Source organism: Aquarana catesbeiana, linkage group LG05, assembly GCF_042186555.1.
Source record: "Aquarana catesbeiana isolate 2022-GZ linkage group LG05, ASM4218655v1, whole genome shotgun sequence".
NCBI lineage: Eukaryota > Metazoa > Chordata > Amphibia > Anura > Ranidae > Aquarana > Aquarana catesbeiana.
The window spans coordinates 569,921,423-569,930,151 of NC_133328.1; the positions used below are offsets into that span (position 1 = coordinate 569,921,423).

Consider the following 8,729-nt stretch of genomic DNA (forward strand, 5'->3'; position numbering starts at 1 on the left):
AGTTGCATTTTGCACAGAGCACTTTAATATATTTTGTATGTTTATGAGCAGGAGGAATCATAATATAATATTTTGATGCACTATATTTTTTTGGATTGATGATAAATTAATTATACATTGAATTAGACCTCATCTGGTCATCATAAGGTATTGCTATCATATATGCACACTGCACTTGTAAGAGGAAGTTATATTTGATTATATATTTTTGCAGCATTTTGTGGTTTTCCCGTATTTGGAATTGGTACACAAGGATAGGCTAGCGCCACATATTTATCATATTTGAATGCTTGTCTGTCAGGGTTGTGTGAGTACACTGATCTATGTTGGCAGCTGCTTATCTGGTACTATCTTTTATCTATTTAGTTTGTGGTTTTGCGCACTAGTTCCTGCATTTTATTTGATAAAAAAGTAATGTTCTTAAGCCAGAGACATATGTTCCACATTAATAATTATGCTACCAAAATGAGTGTGTGCTGTAAATTGCCTCCAGCATTGTTCCTAATTCTGCTTGCTGGAGGCTGCCATTTTGCTAAAGCCCAGAGCCCCTGAACAGAAGTAAATCTTTAGGCTGTCAGCGGATCAGCCCCTACAATTTTGGCACTGTGCCACAAAAATAGAGAGCAACTGAGCATGTGCAGAGCAAGCTGAGACAGTGTATTACTGGATTTTAACCACTTCAGCACTGGGCACTTTTACCCCTTTTCTTCCCAGGCCATTTTTCAGCTTTCAGCGCTGTCACACTTTGAATGACAATTGCGCGGTTGTGCAACACTGTACCCAAACAACATTTTTATCATTTTGTTCACACAACTAGAGCTCTTTTTGGTGGCATTTAATCACCGCTGGGTTTTTTACTTTTTGCTAAATAAACTAAAAAAGACTGGAATTTTGAGAAAAAAATGTGTTTTCTTCGTTCCGGTTATACATTTTTGCAAATAAATAATTGTTCTTCACAAACTTAGATCAGAGTGTATTCTGCTACATTTCTTTGATGAAAATAACCCAAATCAGTGTTTATTATTTAGTCTGTGTGAAAGTTATAAAGTCCACAAACTATGGTATATATTTGAAAACTTATCAGTTCTGATGTACTGACAGACTGTCTCATTTGAGGAGCGAAAATTCAGGACAGTACAAATACCCCCCAAATGACATCTTTATGGAAAATAGACAGTTCAAAGTATTTAGTAAGATCCGTGGCGAGTTTTTTAAAGTTGTCATTTTTTTGTCACAATTTTTTGAAAAAATGTAAAAACATTTATTTTACATACTGTCACCAGTGCAGTAGAGTGTTATCATATAACTGGTGTGGAGGTGATCAGGGACACTGACTGGTGACAGTATGAAAAAAAATATAGTGTTTTTTATTTTTAAATCACATTTTTTTTTTTTTTTAACACATTGTAACAAGAGCAATATAATGTTATCATACTACTCTGGGGAAGTGATCAGGATTTTTAATTTTTTTTACACAGTGCACTACATTGCTACAGTATAAGCAAGCATTTTACTGAATGAAACTGTTTTTTTTTTTTCAAGAACATTTAACATCTTTAATGAGTACAAAGCACAGACTGTGTTTAGTGCTTGTAGCCTCTGCTTGCTCTGCGACCTCTAGCGCGCTCAAACTTTCTACCCTTAGAATGAACGTAGGGCTTGGTGTGACTGTGTGGAGTACCAGGTGCCTTCCCAAAGTGTCTGTACACCTCCCGCCCCTTGCGAGGACCTGAAAGCAGAACAGTGTTCTGGCCTTTGGGGGCAGCGAGAGCCAACTGGTCAAATGTCAAAATTTGTCCACCAGTTTTAAGAATTCTTCTGCGTGCTCCAGAAGACACTTTAAGCGCACACCTTGAGTTTGGGGATATATTGAATTCTCACATCATCTGTGATGCATCCAACCATCACAGCAGTTTTGCTTTCACACCCAGGAAGCTTCATCTTACAAATCAAACGGGACAGAGAGAGGGGTGGCCTGTTGTTACGGCTCATGAACAGACGTCTCAAAACCACTTTGTTGAAGATGGCATTTGTCCGACGAGCCAAGAAACGGTATAACTTAACCAGAAGTCTCAGGTAGAATGAAACTGATTTATTCAGTTTGTTTTGATTAGCTGTGATTGGCCAGAGCTAATTACATGGTACAAATGGGCTTTGATTGGCCCTGTCTCTACCATGTGATCACACTGACAAATCGCAGCTAGCAACACAATTGTACACAATGGACGCATGAAAGGAAGCCATCCATTGTGTACAACTGTTATGTGAGCCATCGGCTGTGTCCAGTGGACGTAGCTGGTGACAGATCGCGGCTGCGCACAGGGCGCGATCCGGGAGGACATCATATGACATCCACCCGGATCGAAGAGAGGCGCGCCCAGCCATCATCTTGTTATAGGCTGGGTGGGGACAGTATAGGCACTTAGATGATTTCAGGCAAAAGTAGCCTGAAGTCATCTAGCAGGACTTAATTTTCTGACTGAAGTTACACTTTTTTTTTTTTTCTATGAAAAGACAAAAAGTTTATTGATGATCAGCACAAGGTTACAGTCAAAAATACTGAAGTTCCACTTTAAATTGAACTCTACGCCATAACTCTTTATTTTTCTCTTTCAGTTTAGTAGGGAAGTTACTGCTAGGTCCATGCTGTTTAGCCAAGGGGAAGGAAACTCTGCAGTAGGTGCATCATGAGTATGCAAGGAAAGTCCCATTAAATAGAGAATCTATCTATTATTAAGATGCATAAAAGATTGCCTCCGTATATGAATGAAATGTATTTGTCCATACATGTGCAGAAGTGAGGGACCAACTTGTGCTACATAGCATGGCTCTCACAGGAGCGTGGACAGTTATCCTTTAAATGTATTCTCTGTATTAAGGTAAAAAAACACTCCACTACTTGTCCTACCTTGCCATTCCTTAACACATACCTGCCTCCATGTCACCAGAGCAGCGCTGTCTCGGCTCCAGCTCCGTACCCCTCACTTCCTGGTCTCACAGGAGTAACGGAGGGCATCAACTAAGGCTTCTACAACTGTCAGACTCCTGTAAATAGGAAGCGGGGGTGTATCTTATCGGTGCTGTGTGTGTGTCTATGGACGCACACAACCCGCTTTGGGAGCATGCATGCACAAGTGCCTCTTTAGCACCAGCTTGCTGCAAGAGGCGCTCAGAGGAGGGAGAAGCTGACAGCGCCGACATAAGAGGAAGAAAACAACCTTTCTGTGCAATATTGTTGCAAAGAGCAGATAAGTATTGTCTCATCCAGAGATGTGTCAGCCGCATAAGAATCCCCCCATCTCTGGAGTCCCGGGGGCTGACCAAAGACAGCCCAACCACGCTCTATGAACTCAATAGGAAAAAGCTGTACATTTTGTATAAACTGAATGGCTGCTGTCATTAGGGTGCAGCCTGGAGACTTGTACTGCAGCGTTTGTGTTGAGTGGGGCTGGCACCTATTATGGATGTTGAGCTGAGAGTCTCTACACATGAGGCTTCGGGTGGTGCTGTATGGTTTGCCATGCACATTGATGATACCAGATCTCATCCAACTTCTTTGAATCAAGACATGACACACTGCAACCTCTCCTGGGATCACCAGTCTCTAAAACAGCCTTTCTCAACCTTTTTAACATGCAGGAACCCTTGAAATAACTTTCTGGTCTCAGAGAATCCCTGCTAATATTTACTTTATCTCAGCTCATGGCAGATTAGTGGTATGATCACTGGGAATAATGTTCCAAATATTTTGGGTCATTAGGAAGAATCCCCCCCCCCCTTACAGATAGCTAAAGAGATCACTGCTGTCAATGGATATTTTTTCTAAGAGGCATATAATCAAGATACAAGAAATTGTGTGGGACTTTAAATATTATAGACAGAGACTAACTGGCTATATACAGTGCTCAGCATAAACGAGTACACCCCTTTTAAACAGTAAGATTTTAATCAATATCTTAATCTCAAGAACAATTTCCAAAATTTTGAGTTTTATAGAACGTTTGTTTAGCTCATTACATGAAAGTAAGGTTAATAATATAACTTTAACTTACAAAATCTTCAGTTTTACTCAAATTAGTTGATGCAAAAATGAATACACCCCACAACAAAAACTACTACATCTAGTATTTTGTATGATCTCCATGATTTGTAAGGGCAGCACCAAGTCTTCTAGGCATGGAATGAACAAAATGGCGACATATTGCAACATCTATCTTTTTCCATTCTTCAAGAACAAACTCTTTTAGAGCCTGGATGCTGGATGGGAAGTGATGCTCAACTTGTCTCTTCAGAATTCCCCATAGGTGTTCGATTGGGTTCAGATCAGGAGACATACTTGGCCACTGAATCACTTTCACCCTATTCTTCTTCAGAAATGCAACAGTGGCCTTAGATGTTTTGGATCATTGTCATGTTGGAAAAGTGCACTACAACCAAGGGCACGGAGTGATGGTAGCATCTTCTCTTTCAGTACATCTGTGAATTCATGATACCATCAATGAAATGCAGCTCCCCGACACCAGCAGCACTTATGCAGCCCCACAGAAGGTCACTGCCACCACCATGCATTTTTCTTTGTATTCCTCACCTTACAGTTTTGAAGCCATTAGTTCCAAAAACATTTATCTTGGTCTCATCACTCCAGAGTACAGAGTCCCAGTAGTCCTCTTCTTTTTCAGCATGGGCCCTGGCAATTCTAGGTGGCTTTTTTGTGCATGGAATTTAGGAGAGGCTTCCCTCATGGACGACACCCATGCATGCAATTCCTCTGCAGTGTACGCCGTATTGTGTCACGGAAAACAATCACCCCAGTTTGGCTTTCTACTTCTTTAGCTAACTGCAGTGAACTTGCATGGTTATTTTCTTCAACCCTTCTCATCAGAAGACGCTCCTGTCGAGGTGTTAACTTCAGTGGATGGCCTGGACGTCTCTGTGAGATGGTTGCAGTTCCATCTTTATTACATTTCTGTATCACTGTTGCTACATTATTCTGACTGCTTTGCTAATCTTCTTGTAGCCTTTACCTTTCCTGTGTAAAGAAATGATTTTCTTTCTCAGGCCTTATGACATTTCTCTTCCATGTGGACCCATTGCTGACAGCATGAAATGGGAAGGGCTTTTCTTTGTTAAGGAACACCCTTTAATAATCAACTGTCTGCTGGACACCTGTTTAATGCATAACTAGACATGTAGTTGAATTCTTGTTAATAAGGATTTTGTTGTCTAAAATTTAGCTTTGCTCCTAAGACTTTCATTGGAGTGCATTAATTTTAGAAAAAGGGTCTTGAATGAATTTGTTAGGAAAAATATCTTTTTGTGTGTGCAAATGAACAAATCTTGGTTGCAATCAATTGTCCGCATTTGTGGGAGTATTTTGTAGTATAGTGTCCCACAGAAAATGCTGATTCTGAAAACACTGTATAAAAATATAAAAATGTTATTGATAATATCACAAATATATTAAAAAAGTTTTTTAAAAAAAAACATATCCACAGGTTAGCCAACCAAGATAGTATCTTTCCTGGCCATGGGATCTGTCTATGGGGCCAAGATACTATCTTGGATGGTTAACCTGTGGATATGTTTTTAACCTGTTCCGGACCACCGCACGCCGGTATACGTCCTTACGTTGAAGAAGGATATTGTTGTTATGGCAGCAGCTAGCTGCCATAACTTCGGTATCCTCTTGCTCGGCAGGCGGTCCGGTTTCCAATAATATCGGTCTCTGCGGGGGGGTTGCTGCGAGATCACTTTTATCAGCGGCGCGAGAGGGGCCCTCCCTCCTGCCCCAGTACCCTCCGCTGCTTACCGGAGCCATCGGCAGTGGCGGAGGCGATCGGATCCTTTCTGCTCTGTGGCATGGAGACGAGTGAGGGGAAGATGGCCCCCACCCGTCTCCATAGCCTTGCTGGGCGGAAGCGACGTCAAAACGTCACTTCCGCCCATAGCTCTTAAAGCGCCATTTTTTATTTTTTTTTAGATTAAATTTTTTTTTTTTTGCATTTTCATTTAACTATGAGATCTGAGGTCTTTTTGACCTCAGATCTCATATTTAAGAGGTCCTGTCATGCATTTTTTATTATAAGGGATGTTTACCTTCCTTGTAATAGGAAAAGTGACACCAATTTTTTTAAAAAAAGAACAGTGTAAAAATAAAAAATAAAAGGTCAAATAAATAAGAAAAAAACATTTTTTTAAACGCACCCCGTCCCGCTGAGCTTGCATGCAGAAACGAACGCATACGTGACTAGCGCCCGCATATGAAAACGGTGTTCAAACCACACATGTGAGGTATTGCCCTGATCAGTGGAGCGACAGCAATAATTCTAGCCCTAGACCTCCTCTATAACTCAAAACATGCAACCTGTAGAATTTTTTAAATGTCACCTATGGAGATTTTGTCGCCATTCCACGAGTGGGCGCAATTTTGAAGCCTTGGAAGATGGCCCCAGTCAGTGAGGATCGGGAGGGGGCGGAGCCTGATGGAGGAGTGTGTTGCCGGAGGAAGTGGCGGAAAGGGACGGGAGAAGAGCAGCCAGCAATTAGTCAGCATGGTGGAGGAAAAGGCAAGACTGTCAGTTCACAGGCTGTCAGGTCAGCGACGCCTGTCTGACAGCAGCAGTGCTTCCGAAGTGAGGATGGCCCCACCGCTATCTCACACCACGGCCTCTGGGTCTTCGCCACCCGGGCGGCTTCACGGTCAAGAGAGTGAAGAGCGGGATGACCGGTCGGAAGGGGAGCTGTTGGAGGAAGAGGAGCCAACAGTGCCAGCAAGGGTGAACACCGCGACGGCTGTGGGGATTGTGCCTAGTCAGCTTGGTAAGTCAATTACTTCAGTATCGTTGTCTGGGGCAGTACAGGAGTTATTAGGGGGGGTTACAGTGGGTACGTTAGCGCAAGGGGGTCGGGGGACACAGTCGGGAGGGGACAGGCCGGAACAGCAGCTGGTTCCCTCCTGCCAGTGCAGGGTCCGGCCACCAACTGACAGAATTCTTACAGGGACTGCGGACCTTAATGGGAAGATTTGAAGGGGGACATGGGCAGCCTCCCCAGGTGGCCCCATTGACGGCACCAGTGACTGAGTCCGGGGAGGGAGTAATGGGGCGGGGGGGGATAGGAGTACCCTGGGCAATCTCACCTCCTGGACAATCCGGGGTTGGAGGAGTGGTAGTGGAGGCAGAAAAAGCAGGGTCCACAGAGAAGGCGGAAAGGTCCGACGTGGTTAGGTTGGCTGATGCTGCGAGGTGCGAGGTTTACGTCTGCTTCGAGGGCCCCTTGGGAGCACATCTGAAGCAGGAGGTCAGGGAGAGGATTCAAAAAGGTGAGTATGTGGAAATTTTTTCTCTGCTACCATTGGAAAAATTTAATTTGGACAGGGCGTTTGCCATCATGGCGAGCGTAATTGGGGAGAAGAGCCCCGAACATTGTTCGGCGTTATTCTGTTACACGGATGCTATTGGAGAAGCACATAGGGTATATGGGGGTACTGCTTGGCTGAGATATGACGAGCAGTTCAGACAGCGAATGGCGTGACAAGTTGGGTATCAATTTACTCGGCGTAACATTATCTTTCACAATATAAAAAAAAAATTGGGCTAACTTTACTGTTGTCTTATTTTTTAATTCAAAAAAGTGTATTTTTTTTCCAAAAAAAGTGTGCTTGTAAGAGCAAGTATTGCAACGACCGCCATTTTAATCTCTAGGGTGTTAGAAAAAAAATGTATAATGTTTGTGGGTTTTAAGTAATTTTCTAGCAAAAAAACTGTTTTTAACTTGTAAACAACAAATCTCAAAAAGAGGCTTGTGGTTAAAAAACCTTTGTTTTAATATATTTGTGGTACTTTCAATAAAAATGTATATTTTTATACATAACCAGTTTGTCTCTATCTATAATATACCCAAGGAGGTACATTTAAATTCCCACACAATTTCTTGTATCTTGATATATATTATAAGGGGAATGGTACCTCCGAAGACTAGGAAATCTATAACGCCCTACCTCCACACACAAAACTTTGGTTATCTATAAAGGCAGAAATTGCTTATTCATAAACTAATAGTATCCAGTCCAGAAGCACAAATTAGTGCACCATCCAATACTATAGCAGAGCTCCTGTCAGTCCTTATACTGACTGATATTCATATGTTTAATCATATGAGGAACAAATGGGTGACAGTTGGTGAGTATAAAGTCCAAAAAGCAGATGGTGGTCCTAGTGGTTAAAGAAATAGGCATGCACCATACACCAAGATCCACAACGCGTGTGTCACACTCCCCTAGGGGTTCAAACTCACCAGCAATATGTATATCACAAGCCTTGATGTAAATCAGAGAGCTGTCATCCAAATAGCAGGTAGGGTTAGAGCTGCATGTCACTCCATAGATGGTCAGACATAAAAAGAAAAACTCCACATAACAGAGTGACATGCAGGTCTAACCCTACCTGCTATTTGGATGCCAGCTCTCTGATTACATCAAGGCTTGTGATATACATATTGCTGGTGAGTTTGAACCCCTAGGGAAGTATGACGCACACAGTGTGGATCTTGGTGTATGGTGCACGCTTATTCATTAACCACTAAGACCACCATCTGCTTTTTGGACTTTATACTCACCGTCACCCATTTGTTCCTCATGTGATTAAACATATGAATGCCGGTCAGGATAAGAGGACTGACAGGAGCTCTGCTATAGTACTGGATGGTGCACAAATTTGTGCTTCTGGACC

At 42.4% G+C, this 8,729-nt stretch overlaps 1 pseudogene; it reads right to left on the reverse strand.

Moving 5' to 3' along the window:
* Nucleotides 1-1,548: 1,548 nt before the first annotated feature.
* On the reverse strand, nt 1,549-2,940 carry LOC141146073 (large ribosomal subunit protein eL18-like; annotated as a pseudogene).
* Nucleotides 2,941-8,729: the final 5,789 nt, after the last annotated feature.